Raw genomic sequence first — 19,849 nt, forward strand, 5'->3', positions numbered from 1 at the left:
AGCCAAACTCAGAGTATTACAACTCCTTGAACCCATACATAACGCTGCATTGAGATTAGCAACAGTGCTATGCCGTACTTATCCAACGAGCGGTATTTTATTTGAAACTAAAGAAATGCGGCTTGACCAAAGAAGGAGATTATTATGCGTCTCATATGCCTTGAAAATATCCTCTACACCTAACAACCCCACCTTTAATTGCATCTTCAAAAACAAGTTCAATAACTTATATTCCAAAAAAACTTATCTACCGGTCCCTCCTTATATTAAAATGAATGAATTCCTATCTTCCTCTGCATTAGAAAATATCCCAATCATGGAACGCAAACAGGAAACAATAGCCCCTTGGACCATCTTAACACCCCAAATTGATATAGATTTAGCAGACTCTGCAAAGGATACAAGAAGTGGTCAAGAACACATCATCAAATTTTTAGAATTCAATAACAATAAATATCTCCATCATAATAAACTGTACACAGACGCCTCAAAATCAGATCATGGAGTAGGTTACGCCATCGTCATGGGAAACGAGATATTTAAACATCGTCTTCCTAACCAAGTGTCTATTTTCTCTGCTGAAGCCTACGCAATATATGACGCCCTAGAACTAATCCAGGTTAACAACTCCCAAAATTATGTTATTTACTCCGATTCTATGAGCGTCATCCAAGCATTACTTAACCCCCTTGAAAAAGAAAAAAGCGAACTAATTAAAAACATCCTAATGCTATACACTGATCTCACCAAGCTAAACAAAAATATAACTATAGCATGGGTACCTTCCCACCAAGGAATAAGTGGAAGCGAAAAATCAGACTCCAGTTCTAAGGAAGCAACAACTCTCCCGCTAAACGAAGTAAACCCTCCTGTCCCCCATATGGAACTCATCAAGCACTTCAAGAATATCGTTAGAATGCAATAGAATCACACCTGGATCACCTTTAAAAGAACAAAAATCCACAATGTGGTTAAAGACTTCATGCAAGAAATTCCTACCAATGATCTGAACAGGAAGAAGAGGATAATAATGTCTCGCCTTGGGACCGGTCACACCAGAATTACACATAAACATTTACTGAAACAAAATGGAACCACCAATCTACAATATAACACCTGTCGCACTCAAATCACTGTTCACCACCTCCTATATGATTGCAGAAGATTTGAAGCCTATAGAAGGAAGTATAAAATGAACCCCCATACGGCACTGACTTAGGAAAAGAACATCAAAAATACCTTGGAATATTTATTTGCCTCCAATCTCGCCACTAAAATCTAATTCATTAATGAATCCCGTCGCTAATGACCCTGATGTCGATGCGACGTTAAAACCTTACTAAAAAAAAAAATTTGGGTAATAATGACTGATTTAAATGTTTAAGTAACAAAATGTAGGAAATAATATTGGAAAATTTTTCGTTTTGACCTTGATCGTGTGAATTTTATTCTTAACAGTCTCCATTTTATTATACCGTTTCTTGATTCCTTTTCTGCGATCTCGTTCAGGTTTCGTTAATCCCTGTGCTCATTTGGCGAGCGAACCCTCACGAATCTTCACACGTTCAGTTCTCTACGCTATTGCTTCACTTCCTCTGTGCTTTCTCGCGGACATGCCATTTCTTCGTTTGCTATCTGGTTTTTCATTTCTCCTTGCTATCATTCTATCTTCTAACATATTACCTACACCTTACTAAAAAGTCGATTTCAGACAATTTGTCGAAATAGAAAATATTTCGATAATTTGAAACATCGTGATATCTCGATAATGATATAGTAAATTTATAGTAACTTCGTAATTTAATTCACTCGTCTTTTTATGATTTTGGCATGTATAAGTAAAAGCTTTCGATAATGTGTCTTACGTCATTCATTATTGACAGAAGAACACTTTTATTTTAAAGGTGTGTAAAAGTTGTTAAAAAGCGAATCAGATAGTTCAATAACTAGTTTACGTATTCACAACCAAAATAAATAGCTCAATTACAGAACAGTAGAAATATTTAAGAAATTTGAAAATGCTAATAGTGTCATTCTCGACTAACCAAAACTATTCAACAAAAGAATGAATGTCCATAGTTCCCTCGAATTGCGACTAATGTTTTTTTTATAGTTTCGAAATTTTTATTCTGCACGATAAACCTCAGTGTATTAATAAAACGTAACAAATAACATATTGAAGTTAATTTCATCTGAATAAAATTGTTGATATCTTTCCAAAGGGTGTGTTGAAATAAGGGGCAACATTCCTGGATCTTTAAAATTAAAACTATTATATCTCTATTCGTATATATGACTACATAGGGCGTCATGTTTGCTTCGCAAAAATATCACACAGTAAGTTTAACAAAAACGCAATCTAAATTAGATATCTTCCCAAGTAACAAAACGATAATTGATTTTCATTATATTGCCAGAGTTACTTCGGCGGGGTTAATGAGACGGACATTTAGAAAATTATCGCTTTGAAATGCAGGAGACGCCTTGTAATTAGTATGCGATCGCCAAGGTCTGCTGCTCACATATGTCTCCAGCAGCTCGCCCCCTGTCCATTCAAACAATTGCCGTAATTGGCGTAATTTCATAAATCTACCATGAAGCAATTGTAGTAGCCAGATGTGCGCATGGTAATTTCAAGTATTTCGACACCCTTGTGCATTTCCAACTATCCTACTTTAAGGCCGATTTTCACATCATATTTCACTTGCGAAATTTTGTATTATCTATTAGAAGCATTTGGGTAGAAACGTGACCTAAGTATATGGAATCAGAAGAAACGTGGTCATTATTGACGCGTACAAAAATCGTGTTCTGTCGCGTTAGCCCTTAACCCATTCACTGGCAATTACGAGATATTTCGTAGTTCGCGCTACAACTTTAGATTGACTCGAATTGTTCACGGATTAAGTTTATAACTGTTTGAGTCAAGAATTAATAGATAGCAAGGAAGGAACTTTTGGAGAGTAATACTTCTTTTTTAAATCCACGCATCTAACATAAATTTTTATTATCAGAATAGTAACTTAGATGAAGTTTGAATGTTTAAATTTTGCTTCTGTACTTACTACTTTCCAAATTATATAGTTATATAACTTTTATAGTTCGAAGTTTGCCGAACTTTAAAGGGTAGTTTCATCCCCTCGACGCAAGTGCGAAAATCCTATCTCGCTGTAAAGACCCATAAAATCCTATATATTACCTTTAAGTGGTGCTAAAAGGAGGAATAGAATTAGTTTCTCAGTCAGTGAACTGACAATCATTTCGCTGAATATTTTATTTCAGCTTACCTTTGAGTGTAATTCGAAAGTAGCATAATCGGAAATCTGCATAACCAACAAATTATGTAATAAGACATGACTATGGTTTATGGATTACTCTATGACAATGAGAAGATTATGGAATAACTATTTATAGGAGAAAATGGAGTCAACCAATCGGATAGATAGGGACCGGAATTCGAAACCGGATCTTTTGCTTGCCAGGCGACTGCTTCAGTCGATTAAGTTATCCCGGTCGACCAACGAATGATTCTCTTTTTATCCTTATAGCGTAAACATGTCCAATTTTCACAAAAACATTTCAATATCAGAGATTACAAAAGACAAAATCAGAAATCACTGATTTTAATTGGTTTCACAGTTGTAGTTTAAAAGTAGAATAATTTAACCCTTTGCACTCGGCTGTTCCCTCTCAGGGGACATCGTAATTCTAGTATATGCAACTATTTCTCGATGTCTACAAATTCATATAAATCGAATATTATTATAACAATATTGTATATGCATATACATATATACATATATATCGTATACTATATAATAATATTATTGTTTATAAGCGCTGGTAGGTAACATCCTTGATGGCGCCGAGTGCTAAGGGTTAATTCTAAATTGTTTAACCATCTATACTAACAGAAAATTATGGCTTTATTATAGTACTACGAAGTAATAATTCAGTACTTAAAAGTTGTCTCATAGCATACGGAATCTAGATTAATACAAACAATTTCAATGCTTAGGTAACGAATTTTTTTTCAAGCTCTTTCTTGTGAACAAAATTCGAAAGAAATTGTTGCGGTATAAATACAAATTCGAATACCGGGATTAAACACGGTCAGGCCGTGCTCAGATTTCAGTTTAATTGGTCAAGTAATTTCATTAATTTCGAACCTTGGAGGGCGTGACATGCGCCACTTCCGTGTGTTCCAAATTTAATGTAAAGGTTGCCCTAAATATGATCGCTTCCTTCCTTCGGGGTAGACAGAATTGAAATTTCCAGTCGGTTGGAAGAAGACGCGGGAAGCAGCCGGAGACTTCCGTTTGCCGACCGCGTACCCGTTACCTCGGCTACTCCTTCGAGAGCAGAATCCAATTTAAGCATGGCACGATTCCCAGGTCGTGATACCGACTCGGCCTAACTGCCGCACTCGCTAGCTACTTCTGCACCCGAAATGCGGTAGCGAGATATATGTCCCGAAATTCCGGCTTGCTAGTGTCAAGGAATGGCGCGTAAGGGAGAAGCAAATACGTGAGATGGGAGTATCAAGTTGACTCACGAATAACGTCGTTTCTCGTCTTAGAACATATTAGGTTGTCCCGGAAAGTTCCTGACGATTTGAACCCCCTGCTCTACCATTTTCATTCCAGTTACAATGGTTAGAAGTTTTTCGATTCTAATCATTCATTCGAAGAACAAGAAAATGGATGTTCATGGTATGTTAGGCTCGAATTTAACCGTAATTGAAACATATTCTTAAACAGTACAGGTACAAAACTAGTAACAAAAATGTTTAAAAAATTTATTTCTATAACTTTTCAACATAATTTAATAAGGCGTTCGAATACTTTATGACGTGAAAAATCGATATCTCTTGTATTTTGGAATTTTTTGTATTCTGATAATTATATACTCTATTTTAATATATTGTAAAGGATTTTTCCCTTCGATGCATATTTATTTAAATATACGGCGTAGAAGTCAAAGTTACACCAGTATTCGAATACTTTCGTTACCCGCTGTATATGTAGGAACATTAAATGAGCGGCGTTCGCTGCCTTACACACACACGTTGATACGACATGCACGTTTAAGCGGAATTCAACGTAGTAGTAGCAACAGTTTTCGCGAATATCTCAGAAACTAAAAGCGCGCGGCGGTAACATGTATAGGAAAAAGTTGTTCAGAATAAGATAACCTTGGAAATATGTTTCAATGCCACTAAAATCGGTTATGATCACTATTCGTAGCTCATTGGAATTATTCAAGGCAAGGATGAATATTTATGCAGTTCCTACTTCTTGCAACTAATGCACATTTGTATTCAACATGAAGATACTCAGTCTAGTAATGACATTTACGTAAAGCCGCAAAACTAACTAAACGATACTTCTCCGAAATTCAAAGCATTCTCGTGTTATTCAACACGTTAATAGGGGTATACCTTAACAACCGAGATTTAGAGTACATTTATAGAAAACCGTTGAACAATAACAGTGGTCTTAATGAGAAGTCATTTGTGCTAACAATAGCACAGAATACTTGAAATTGCAAAACCGGGGTAAAGTGTAAAACTGTCGTTCCAGTAATTATGAGCGATGCAGTATCCCTTTCAGAGAGAAGTGTAACCTATTGACACGATGTTTGCATTTTTGCGATTTCTCATGTGCTTGGTTAATTTTTGTGGAGTTGTGTATTGTCTACGAGTTTGATTATAATGAACGCGCGACTGAATACAACCAGCAGACTTGTTACGTAGACCGAACAATTGCGTATTGTTTGCAATTAAATTTCGTAAAACTGTGAAACGTCAGTGCCGATATAATTTTATAAATCGTGGGATTTCTGAGCGCGGTTAACGAGCTTGTAATAAAAAGAACATGGAACCGTCGCTGAAGGTGATCGTTAAATTATTCACGTGGAAAACTCGTGTTCGCAAACATACACGTTGCATTACCGAGTCAATGTGTCGAAACCCATATTCTATTATGAACATGTTTTGCCAAAGTATTATATGTATATTCAGTTAAGATTTCAACGCTTTCATATATACTTTAATGTAGTTAAATGTAGTTTAAGTATAGATAAACAAAATTAAGTTGCTACAGATCTTTATTTGATATATTCCATTTAAAAGAATGAAGTATATTATACCTCGATATTTTGAAATTGATAAATTATTTTAACGTGAAAATGGGTTATTATTCGGAAATTTTATTCGATCTTGCATGATCAAAATTAAACGTGAAATGTTTTTTTGTTTGCACTAGTATCGCGGTTGTGTAGTGCGATTGCGCAGTAGCGCTACCTATTTTAATTTACGCGCCAAATTGTAGTAGAATTGCGGGTCACTGGCTTCATAGGATTTATAAATTTTTAATTAATGTAATAGCTTCTTCAATGTTTAGATATATAAAAAAGTGAAATAAACGCAAGGAAATCATAAGGCTCCATTAATTAACACTAGTTTCTTGTTGATTCGAAAGAAAAGTTAGTATGAAATTTTGTTCACTCATACATTTTGTTCTTCAATTGATTCGCCTTTTCTTGCCAAGTAGAAGCATTTTCGGCTTATTATTAACATAATGGCAGGTGCAAACTATCGTTCGTCGCTTTTGGTTAACATTTTGAACGTTTTCAAACGAGATATAACAAGTTTAATAATTAAAAAGTAGTTCGATCTAATAACGCATCTATCGATTTGTGCATTTAATTGGTCCATACAAACAATTGTTCGTTTTTAGCAAGCGATAATTTATGACAAACTTAGCAATGCACGTTACAACTTGTTTCACTTGCTTCACACCAGAAGTTATTTGGTATCCAGGCAACGCGAGCTTCTGTTTCTCGCCACCAGTGGCGCCACTATCGCCCGCATAAACTGCGCCATCGCCCCCGTTATACGGAACACAACTCTGCAGCCAGTGGTAAATTATTTGTTTTTTAAAGTAATGAATTCAAATGTTGCACCTCTACGCTAACTAAATATCAAAAATAACGTGATTGAAAGCGTGATGGTTCAATCTCTGACGATGCTCCATCGCTATCATAGGATATAAGTAAGTTTAAAGTATTGCTTCGTTACTCTTTGGCGGAATTCATATATCACGTTCTATTGCGCTAAGACATTTACAGATTGCTTCATATAATTAATATTTTGGAATTAATAAATCATTTTAACGTGATAATAGGTTGCGTCAGGTATTGTATTCGATTTTGTCTGACTGGAATTAGATGTAGGAAATCTTTTATGCTGGTAACGCGGTGTACCAGTCTTTCCTAAGGGCTTGAAGCGCAACCCTTTGAAGTCGCGGCAAATCACAGGCCGCCATTTTCCCACCTCTCGTAGTTTTCGCGCCAAATCGTAGGAGTAGGATCGCAGTGTCTTTAGAATTAACAAATGTTTAGTCGATTCAATAGATTTGGCATTGTTTAAACATATAGAAACGTTAAGTAAACGCAAGGGAATTGAATAGGAATTGTTTTTGTCTCGTTACCTTAATTATATCGGCGCGGTTATAACACGTCACTAGGAAATCCAAACGTAGTACAATCACTCGTGGAGAAGAAATTGCTTGCGTGCAGTTGTATCTTTAGAAATGGGACTATACTGACCGCGGACGCGTCTCGGATAACCTTCGTGTGCCGCGTCGCAATATTTACGTTACATGATTCTGGGAAATTTAGTCCTGGATTATTGTGTCGAAGGAGTGGGGACAAAGGTACCTTGGCCCGCGATTGCCATTGCGACACAATATCCCTCATTTGCTCGACAGTTTCGGGTCGTGAAGGCTGTGTCGACGTAATTTTTGGTCGGTCGTTCTAATCTGCTGGTGTTCGGAAAATTTTATTTTGCGAGTGTGTGATCGCTAAGGATATGTGATCGGATAAGAATAGTTTTATTCGAAAATCTTGCGATTGAATTTAATCGAATTTCGTGTTAGTGTTACAAATTTTAAAACGATATAACAAAGATCGGGAAGCAACGCGGTCGAACGAATGCCGATGTAAGCGTAATCTTTATTAGCACACAAAGCACCTATAATACGTAACATACAATCTGCTTTTAAATTTAATAGCGATTGAATTTAATCGAATTCCTTGCTGTTGTCACAGATTACGCACACTAGTACGTGAATAGCAGAGATCGAGAAGCAAAAGAACGAGAAGCGTCTCTGTTCAGGACTCCGACGCAGCTTCCTCCTCCCAACAAGTAGTGAGTCAATATTTAAAGAACTTTTCTATTACGTAGAAATTGTAGAACTTTCTGTCGAGTACAGTGACCAAAGGATTGCTCAGCATTCCTTTGAGTGGTAATTTGTTTCCTAGTTAGGTAGGGTCTTTTTGTACGTTGCGATTTTTCCTATGACTATTTCAAGTTTTAATCATTTGATTTCGAAGCTTCCGAAAGATTGACGTTTTATAACACGTGGATATCGTAATACGAATGTTACAAAAGATATATTGATACACTTACAGTACCAATGTATTCAATATCTTGGTTCCGTTTAAATACATTAGAGACAACGTGCAGAAAGACGTTTCGTGATAGGTAAAACATATTTCATAAGAGTTTGAAATTGAGTTCCTTTATCTTGTTATGATCTCATTATTAAATGTACTTGAACATATTTTGAAATTATTCTGAAACTATTATTATACAATTATTAAATGTAGTATTTCAACATATTTTTGAATTATTGCTATAAAATTATTATTAAACATAATCATCTTTCAATGAATGTAAAGAATTCTAGTTCGTGAAACTAATGATTTTTTTTAGATAGGATTTTCAGAGATCTGAGGTTCAATGTTCGTTGCTGGAAGACACCAAGCCCGAGACGGGACATCGAACCCTTGGACCTTCTCCTTCAGCTCAATTGCCATTTGACGTATCATAAACCCCGTGCACCGTGAAAATTAACGTATGTAAAAGCGACCCTGTGCAGTCAGCCAATTTAGGAAAACCCAAGGCATCGACCTTCGGAAACAACATTCCCAAGGGCGGTACTTTGTCTTTTGCAACAAATTTCGTATTAACTGTGTTACGTACGGAGATTTTCTCCCGACGTTTTAAGGTCCGAATACGGTCCTTTCTTCCAAAATTAGAATATTTAATCAAACGTATAGGCGCGAGTTCGAGAAGGGTCACGCATCCCCGATTCACTGTATCATCCTCGATATGATCTGGTCTCGTAGGCCCAGTCCTCACTCTAATTCGCCGTATAGGCGCGAGTTCAGGAAGGGTCACGCGTCCCCGATTTTCGGTACCATCCACGGTATGATCTGGTCACGTAGGCCCAGTCTCCACTACCAAATTTCCTAGTTCAGCCGCATATAAAAGAGCCAAGATTTTTCTCCTCATTGGGAAGTTTCAAATCAAATCGCGACACGAGACGGGCAGTTTCAAGCCAAATCGCGCCGCGAGACGTAGCAAGATCGAGCCGAGTTCTCCTTCGAGCAATAGTTAACCCCCACCGACTTGGTGCGTAAACCAGGGAGCGTGGCTTAGGACTATCGCGAATTCTACACTACACTTACACACTTGTAGCAGACTGAAGTTGTTAGATTATATTAGTTTTATTTGCAATTCAGTGTACAAGTTATTTCATTCCATTTTCCAGTTCGAGTCAGTTGTTGGTAACGATCCCACAATGATACACCTTTTCCGCTCGAGGTGTATCAATTAATATTTCTTTTGAAGTTACGAGGCAAAATTAGAATCAATCCAAAACCCCATTATCCAATCAGTGGCGACCCGGTGATGAAATAGGCAACGGCCAGTAAACAAAACCAACTCCCTATCTAGTGGCGACCCGTTGATGAAATAGGCAACGGCCAGTCCACGCAATTTTCAGCTGGTGGCGACCCGGTGATGAAATAGGCATCGGCCAGTCCACGTATTCCTTTCAGAATATCTGCACAAACTCATTTACCTCCGGCCACGTGTGCAACTGGTCCTCGGCTCGTAACAGCTGATAGGTGTTCGCCTCGTAAGAAAAAGTAGGTATAGGAGTCTTCGTGGAACGCGAACAGCCACGAAGACGACAGAGTCAAAAAGGAAACACGACAAGTACCAGAGAGATACCCGACGACGCACAGAAACGAAGAGTAGGAGGGACTCGCACAGCTCTCAAAACCTTTGTATAGCCATTGTGACGGCTTTTAGTTAATAATCTTTGTACGGCCATTGTGACGGCCTCAGCATACCATTTAAATAACTACTGTTTTAAATAAGTGATAATTATTTGTTAAAATAACACAAATAAATTCAATACCAGGACGTGTTCATCGAACCAGCAACAAATCAACTTAGCTCTAAACCAGTGATCCTTCAAGCGGGATCACGCAAGCTCTATACATATCGAGTGGATCACCATTTTTATCAAATTTGTCTGTTCCCCATTAGTTTCTATCAAATTAATGAATAATTAAGAATTTTAAAGGAGTTTATTTTTTATATGGGAAACAGAATTTGTAAAAGTATATTTTCGTAAGGCTTCAGATATTAAGGCGCTAGTTTTTAAGACGCTAGTTAGTAAGGTGCTAGTTATTAAGGCGATAATTATTATGGAGTTAGTTATTAAGGTGTTAGTCAATAAGCAAGGCTTGTAAAAAAGGAGCCATAATGAATACTGGTTTTCATTATGACTGCTGTTCAAGTCTCCAGTCACAGGAACATGTAGGTGTAATTATATTTGAGGAATAATTATGGTGGCAGTAAGTTTTAATGTCCAAATGGTTACAAATCGAAAGAAACTTTTGACAAATGTGGACGAAAAAATAACAATTGTGCCACAATTGCCACAATTTTAACCAGTAACTATATTCAGAAATATCGTCAAAGTATACGTTATTTATTAAGGCGTTGCGTTAGTTACTAAGTTATTTGTTAAGTGTTAGTAAGTAAACTAAAATTGTTGTTGTAAGAAAGGGAACCATAACAAATTCTGGTTTTGTTTTGACTCCTTTTCAGGTCTCTAGTCCAGCAACCTTCCCTTGGTGAGACTCGGGCAATCGATGTAATTTTCGATTTCCAATCAGCTGTAAATTCGTTTGCAACTAATTCGAAATCGATAATTACATGGAGCTAATGGCTGTGAAGTGATGCTAGGTTTTTTGAGTATTAAGTAGACTTTTATTTTGTACTCGTATTCCTGGTTGGGGGTGGTATATCTGTGATGATGGGTTTTTTTAAATATTAAGTAGACTATAAATTGGCAAAATATTTCAATTTCAAAACCATTATTATTAATGTTTTGTAATACTTGGATAACGAACGTCTAAAATATAGTTTGAAAAGTGAGATATTTGACGATTCGAATGAAATAATAGATTAAAGATGAAGCAAAATTTGAGTAAATTAAAGACTTTTATTTTCATTTGCAAATCACTGACTATAAATTTGTAATTATTCACGTTATGCTGAAATTCTGTTTTAACTGATAACTATTTCTACTAAAATACATCATAACACACGTGTGGAAAAAATGTAGTAATATATCACACTGAACAAGATTTGTTTATTTCAATCTTATTAATGAAACGATCGAATCCGTGTACATCAGTAAGGCATCTTTTTCTACAATACTATTATTTAGCCAAACATATTTCGCATAACTTTGATTATCTCCGTTTGAAGAAATAATTTGCATACTTCAAATATTAATACGTACGAGTACCATAACCTGTTAAGAAAAAATCTTATAGTTTCTATAAAAATGATCAATACCAAGAAATTCCGAAAAATTGTATTCTCGACAAGAATACTTCCTTAGAACAACATTCGAAATACTTTTTCTCCAAGCGTTAGCCAATTCTGCTCACGAACCGATTCAGACAATGAACCGGGAACGAAATTCCAATTCTATATCCGCCAATTAAAAGGAAAAAAAGATTCGGGACCAGAAAAGTCGGGCAACGCGTTTGTTATCGCCGAAATTAATGAAACGGAAAATTGCTCCCCGGCGTCGAATGTATCACTATAGGCGCACGGAACCGTGTCTCCCATTTAATTCTGGACGTCGGCGTCGACAGGAAAATTCGCGCGAGCCTCCGCGCTGATTACGAGCCTTTCAAATTCAAGCCTCAGAAGCAAAAGTTTCTGGTAGGTACACACTCTCGTTCGATATACGGGTCAGCCGGTCGTCGACATTCCGGAACATTAATTTCAGAAGTGTTTCTATTCACGCCCTTGTAGGGGTTCATTGGCCCGTAAGGGGTTTTTTCAAAGGGCGCTGGCTGGCTCGCGCGAAAAGGGAAACCTCTTTGAAACTGGCACTAGGCCACCGTTTAATATTAATAGCAGCATTTACGGTTCCGTATGAACGACATTTAACTAACGAGAGCGCCTAGATTCGGTCATCGTACTGCTTCACGGTCCTTCTTACCTCTTTCTCTTTTCACGTTACATGCTTGATATCGATCAGACGCATGCCGGTTCACTCTCAAAATTCCCGTCAGATATGCCAAGACATAAATGAATTACGATTCCGACCAGACGACCGATCAATACTTTCGAGTCGCAAATATCATCCCAAAGTGCGACTTGTTATTCGACTGTTGATCTTTGCGCGTTTGCAACTCTCAGATATGGGGTCCTTGTCACTTTACCGACGATTGTTTTATTGACAATCATTTCACCGACATGATTTCATCGATGATCGTTTCATCAGCATCGCGTTCCGTCAATAATGTTTCACGTTGTCGCTAATGATATTTAAATAGAGGCCACCACTTAAAGGTTACCATAAATAGTTGATTTTGATTTGTTTATTAACAAATATTGTATCACCTTTGTCTAACTTAACCCTTTGCACTCGAGTGGTAACTCTGAGGCACCACTCAAATTTTTCTATCATGTTCTAAAATAATCTTTGACTAATAAAATTTGGATTCAAAACATTGTTACAAGTAGAACTGTCAGTATGAATCACATGAATCAATTGCCTTTGCATAAAATGCACTTTGTTATATAAAATGGAAATGCTATAAGATAGAGAAATTATTTTAGATTTACAGTTAAAATGGCTCCGAGTGCAAAAGGTTAATGGTTAAGTGTTAACTGATGCAAACTGTTGCTAAGATAGTACATAGTGCTCAAACTGTGCATACACTTAGACTACGGTTACCAATATTATATGCCTTATGGTGTAACTTCCGATTAGGAGAGGTGCGATCTGTTTCGTCTCTCACTCACGACAGCTAAACGCTCGTGGACTTTGAAGTGCGAATTAACGCGACATTCTCTTAGCAACACGAGTAATTTAACATGCAAATGGTCTCCCAATAAGAGCAATAGATCTTCCAATTGTCGCAGCAGCAATGTTTGCTGCGCAACTGTTCCAGTCACGTGATATTTGTATTCAAGGCATCACGGATAGGAACACGGTCGCTCAACGCGTTGAAATTACCAAAGTTTATTATCAAAGTCCATATTTAGTTCGGGGAACATTTCGTGCAATTTATGGTCAACATAATCGACCAACAGAATTCATCATTCCTGGTTTGCTATAGCGTGATGTCAGTGGACTGTTTTTGTGGGGCTATGTTAAGTTTCGTTTATTGCAACAAACCACGAAATGCTGACGATCTGAAAACAAACATTATTCGTGTTACTGATACCATAAACTTGTATACCAAATCAAGGAGAATTGCATTCGCCGTGTTCGCTTCACTAAACGCAATCGTGGTAACCGTTATGGTCGTCATGGTGGTAGATCCTTTATTTCATATATAACTTTATCGAATATCTTTAAAAATAAAGTAGTAAGTACAAGATTATCTTTTGTATTCATTGTTCTATTTCAATTCCAAATTATATCGCTTGGTTTCGCTCGCTTGCAACAATAGTGAAGGACCACTGACAAAGCTTAAATGTTAAAAATATTGAAATGAATTTAGAATGTACGATTTAACGATTGATATATTGGTATACTATGGCAGATATAACAAAGTACGCATCTCCAGAATTTCATGTAATGTTAGCCTGTTTGTGATATATATTTTATATGGTAATATAATATTATTTTCACCGAATTTCATTTCTGACAAAAGAATCGTAAAATAATTTTCCATTCGTCATGGTCCCCATAACGATTTTCGTCGCAAGGAGATCCGCGTCACGCGTTTACGAGTTTTACTATCACCCGGCCATTGTTCGGATCATTTCTATTCTCTTCGAAAATGGGTTTCTAGTGTTATGAAGGTAAACAATGAGCGCATATCCAGCCCAACAAATTTTTGATCCTCTATCAATCATAAAGTTAGATTGTACTCGCAGTTTCCGAACGATCTATCGTATCTGATGAAACATAGTTCGATAAAGTAAAATATTGACAGTATCGAGCAATGTCTCGTGGGCGACGCATGAGGAATTAGCTTATTTTATATCGAAGTAGAACGTATTCGAATTGAGGATAATTTGTTAATGTGAAAGTATATTTTGTTACGAAAGGAACATGTGGCAGGAACGTTTTCATTTCCGCCGACGGTGCCGCCAGTTTCAGACGTTGTTTAATTCACCTGTGTCCAAAATGTTTTCCCAACCATTTTAAAATAATGCGGTTGCGACACGACCTCGAGGTCAAAAAGGCCATGTTAATTAAATTTTGATGTTATTCCAAATAAAATAAAGGGGTAGTAAAGAACAGCCTTTACGTCTCTCTTTGATATTTGTTTTTCGTCTTTATGTTGTAATATGTTCTCCTGACAAATGTAACATTACAAGTATAACGAAACACGCCGATTTAATAAGTTCACTGCCAACTTCGAGTATTTTTTTTAACTAGTATTTTACGTCGCATCAACTACACTTGCGGTTATTAGCGACGACTTTTAGTTGGGGATATGAGAGTTCACTGCAGAGGCTTGAATCTTTCAGGAATGAGATAACTTGTCTTATTTGCTTACTGTTATTAAGGTTATCGTGGAGGTTTAGTTTCATTTTGTATTTAGCGCAGAGTTCTGTGTACTTGGAACAATTTAGAAGAATGTGTTTTATCGTTATTTGAGAGTTGCAAATATCGCATAGTGGAGGACTAGTTTTGGAAATTAAAAAGGAGTGAGTTAGTTTGGAATTACCTATTCTAATCCTGTTTATCGCTACTTGTTGTTGTCGGTTGAGTGTTCGCTGTGATTGAAAGTTCCTTGAAGAATCCCTCGTGGATTTCTAGATCGTGCGGCCTTGCAAAGTGCACCCATTCGTTGTTCCAATGAGATAGGAGACGTTTTTTGAATACTTTTTGAAGATCGGCTGGGGTGGTTTTGTATGCGATTCTTGGCGGTGACAGGGTGGTCGCTTCTTTCGCCGCTCTGTCCGCTTGGTTATTTCCAAAAATACCGACGTGTGATGGTATCCAGGCAAGGATAATTTTTGTCCCTTTTTCGGTTAGTTCGTGGCTTGTTTCTAAAATATCTATTGTTCGGTCGTCCGTTCTTGTTTTATCAGTGACCGATTGAATTGCGTTTTTGCTATGAGAGAGGATGATGTAGTGTTGGTTGGAACCGTTGGCGACCATCTTAAAGGCTTGCTGAATTGCGATTGTTTCGGCAATTAAGATTGATGTATCCTGAGGTAATTTTTCTTTATTGATGATGCCTTCACTAACGGTTGCGTAGCCTGAAACCGCTTTAGAGACTGAACCATCAGTAAAAATTTGAGTGTATTGTAGGAATTTATTTAGGAATTCTAGGGTGAGTGTTTTAAAGTGTTGTGGGTTTGTGTATGTTTTGTTGTGGATTTCGAGGTCGATGTTCGTTGAGATGGGGTGTAATATCCAAGGGGGAAAATTAGCGAATCGGTTCTGAAAGACTTTGTTTGGTCGTATGTTTACATTGAGTTTCGACTCAATGTTTTTGAATCTTTCGCTAAATGGTACTTGTCTGTTTGCCGGGAAGTTCGGATTACGTTGGTTTCGAAACGTGGTCGTAAAGATGGGTTTTTGGTTGGTTGCTGCTATTTTTATGGCTTGCGTTATGGAGAGCCATTTTCTTCTATAATGTAGGGAGAGTTCTTGTGCTTCTCGTGCTATACTTGAGATTGGACTTGTTCTGAACGCTCCAGTAGCAATTCTGAGTGCAGAGATGTGAACGGTGTCTAGAGGTTTCAGTGTTGAAGCTGTCGCAGAGGAGTACATGATACAACCGTAATCCATTTTAGATCTTATTATGGCTCGGTAAGTATTGATAAGGACATCTTGATCAGCTCCCCAGTTATTTGAAGCTAGTGTTTTGAGGATGTTAAGTCTGCTGTTGCATTCTTTTGTCAGGTATGAGATGTGTGGTTTCCCGGTTAATTTACTATCAAAGTATATACCTAGCAATTTTACTGAGTTGACTTCTTGCCGTAGGTAGTTGTTTAGATATAATTTGGTGGGGGTGTGTAGGTGGGTTCTATTGAAAGTTATGACTTCTGTTTTTGCTGTGGAAAATTTAAATCCGGTGGTGTTGGTTCATTTTTGTAGTTCATTTAGTATTTTCTATAGTATGCGTGCAATGGTCTTGGGGTTTTTTCCACTGCAGATGATTGTGAGATCATCGGCATAGAGAAAGGCTTTAGCAGGTGAGATGATTGGTTTCATTATGTCGTTTATAGTGAGCAGAAATAAGGTAACACTCAATACTGAGCCCTGTGTTACTCCATTTTGTATTATGCACGTTCTTGATGTCATATTATTGACTCTAACGTTGATATGTCTTGTTTGGAGGGAGTTGCCAACAAATGTATTTATATTGCCAGTAATGTTGAGTTTTGTTTAGAGTTGAAATAATGCGTGGTCTCCATACCATATCGTAAGCTTTTTCAATATCCATGCATATTCCTATTGAGAATTGTTTTTATGCAATATGTTAACTATTTCTTCTTCATCGGTGGTAAGTGAGCTGTCTGGTCGACATAGAGAAGCAATGATGGAGTTATGAGGTTTGCCTTTAATTGTTTTGATTTTGTTCCATATTTGTTTTATAGATATGTTTTTGTTAAGGGATCCGACGTAATTTATGAACGATTGGTGTTTACTAATAGTTTTTATAATTCTTCTGGATATGGCTCTGTATTTCTTGAATATTATGAGGTTTTCTAAGGTGCGATTTTTTTTTAATTTGTTGAAGGCGTGTTTGGTTTTCCTAATTGCCTCTTTCGTCATTCCACCATGGGACAGGCGTATGGCGAGGTGATGCATTTGGTTTGCTTTTGGGTATTGTTTAATTTGTTTAATAATTCATTGATTTGGTCGACAGTGGTTTCCAGTGGTTTTTTAGAAGCTGTAAGTGGGCTAGACTTTGATAGAAACCATTCAAATTCCATTGTAAGATTTGTGTTGTCATAATAGTGTTTTCGTGGAGTTAGTAAGTGTCGCTATCTGTTTCAGATATCCAGTTGAGAGTTTGGTCAGATGGAGTATTATACAGGTTCTTGTTCAGTTTTTGAACCAGTCGGTGCAGTCGATTTTTAATACTTCCGTCTTTGAGTAGGGGATAAATATTTTTAATCATATCAATTAGGGCAATTATGTTGGGTGTAGATTCGTTCGCTATTGTCATTGGATCGTTTTCTCCGAAGGTGTTTTCTAGGAGACTCTGAAATTGGTCGTAGTTTAGAATGAACTTATGGTCAGGTTTTTCGAAAGCTGGTTTCGCAGGTTGTAGCATTTCCCCAATTTTTTCTATGGTTCTAGATAATGATTGGCTACGCTTGGGTTTTTTGGGGGAGTTTTATAATAGGGGAGTTTTCCAGTTTGTTCGACGGTTCCACGTTAGGATCTTGATGTAACGGTTTTGAATCGTTAGATCTTTTAGCGGTAGAGTTTTCAGTAGATGTGGATAGGGGTCTTTTGGAGCCAGTAGTTTCCAGAATTCGATTTGTGGATGTCAGTATGTCTATTAATGTTACTGGGGAGTTTGGTTCGTTGTTCTTGTCGTTTTTGTCAGGATTGGGGTGTGAAGTGCTAGGTATCGGCATTGTTGTGTACCTAGGGTTTTCGGTGGCAGACTTTGGTTGCTCTTGGAACAAGTTACATTGCTTTGCAACGTGGCCCTCTTCCTTACATAGGAAGCATCCTACCTTCTCGGTAAAACTGAATATACGATAGCTTGTATTGACGTGATTTATTAAAAATGATTCCGATATTTTTATGACATCGTTTGGATTAATATATAATTGTCTCCTAAAGCTTAGGAGATGGGTAAAACCAGGGTCTTGAATGACTGCTCTTAGAAAGGTGATCTTAGAGCAAAGTTTAATATTCATCCTTAACCAGTTAACTGTGGCGCCCTCATTTAAAAGTGCGCACAGTTTTCTGTCGCCAGAATCGAGCCACGACGAGTATATTCGTTAATCAGAGAGTAAGTTTCACTGGTAAAATATTGGATGAAAAAGATGGGTTTATTTTATAAAATTGAAAATTTTATTACTAATATTTACTTCTTTGGTTAACTTGGTAAGATACGCACTGACACACACTTTTTGGGGTTCGATACAGCAAGATGAAGATCAAGATCACCGAAAATTCAAAGTTGCTGCACTGCTCACGAGTTAGCTTTCTAGTTTATAAATACACTTTCTGACTTTTGGCTTTGCCCCTTTTAGGTTAACATCTAAAAAACGTTATCATCGCACACAAAAATAAATTCATTATGCGAACTGGTAAACTTTTTCAACCAGTGCATACGGGGATGCATGACAGCATCTTAAACTGTTTATATTTTCTATTTGTTTGTTTGATTCCGGCATAGCCTCAAAATATTCTAAACATCTTGAAATTTCAGAATATGTTTTATTTTTCTCAAAAATTACAATTTAAATAGCTAATGGTCACTGATTTATACGCATGACGAGTATACGCGTCAATACACAAAATTTTGCCACTTCTCCATGACGAGTATACTCGTCAATCACAGTTAACTGGTTAATGAATTTTTGAATGTGCTCATTAGGAACACTGGGTGACACATTTGAGAGAATGATTCTTTGGGCCGGGCGGATTAGCGGCCTAACGACGGCACTTGATTCCTTGATCGTAATTGATGTATATTTGAACAGGAGACGGTGAACTGTTCGTTTACTGACTAAGTAAATACACACCCGACCATTTGAGATTCTAGATATAAATCTTATGGCCCTGTTACCAGTTAAAGTTCCGATAGCTCGGGCATAATCCGTTATGGTGGCTATGTCAATGCTGTCCACAATGATAGCTGCTTCTTTACTTGGGTAGGTGTTGGACATTGTTATAGATGCATAGCGTTTATCCGCGCACACACGATTGTCTCGAAGATACGCGGTTCCCGGTGATTCTTTCGAATGACAAGGATGATAAAATTGATTGATGTAAATGTAACAAAAACTGTTTATTATAATAACACTTAATAACAAAAATCGAAATTACAAACGACGTCGATTCTGCGAATATTATTAGTTGATTAAGATGCAGCGAATAACTAACAGATGAGAGTGATGGTTAGGCTAATGAATCTCGTGTGAAGTGTATGTTTGTTCTGTCTGTTCGTCGAACTGATAATCCCCGAGGTAACCTCGGAGTGGGTGTGCATTAAAACATGGAACAAGCGGATTCGTAGATTGCAATATTTCGGAAGAAGTAGGGGAAACGGTTGCCTTGAATTGATTGGTTCAAAGAAAAGCGTATACTGAAGGAAAGTGACCGCCCCGAACTCATCGTCAGCCGCAGGTAGTTCTCGTACCCTCGGGTGAGGATCGCGAAGGATCCGCGTGTCCCAGTGATGGACCGTGGCAGACAATGCATCATAAAAGGGCCTTGCGTGTTCGACAAAATACTCTAGTGCGGGTCTTGGCAAAATATTGAACGCTGATGGCCAGATGTGGGGTTTATTGAAG

The 19,849-nt window shown here is 37.4% G+C and overlaps 1 protein-coding gene and 1 long non-coding RNA gene across 4 annotated transcripts in view; one reads left to right on the plus strand and one right to left on the minus strand.

Annotated features, from left to right (window-relative positions):
* The window catches only part of Nachralpha4 (nicotinic acetylcholine receptor alpha4), a 306,886-nt gene that overhangs the window by 22,922 nt on the left and 264,115 nt on the right, over positions 1 to 19,849 (minus strand). The gene's annotated exons all lie outside the window — the stretch shown is intronic.
* On the plus strand, positions 7,778 to 9,586 carry LOC144475350 (uncharacterized). The gene is made up of 3 exons (XR_013494857.1): positions 7,778 to 8,003; positions 8,113 to 8,212; positions 8,780 to 9,586. It is a non-coding gene; the product is annotated as an uncharacterized LOC144475350 (long non-coding RNA).

The sequence above is a fragment of the Augochlora pura genome, chromosome 9 (genome assembly GCF_028453695.1).
Source record: "Augochlora pura isolate Apur16 chromosome 9, APUR_v2.2.1, whole genome shotgun sequence".
Lineage (NCBI taxonomy): Eukaryota > Metazoa > Arthropoda > Insecta > Hymenoptera > Halictidae > Augochlora > Augochlora pura.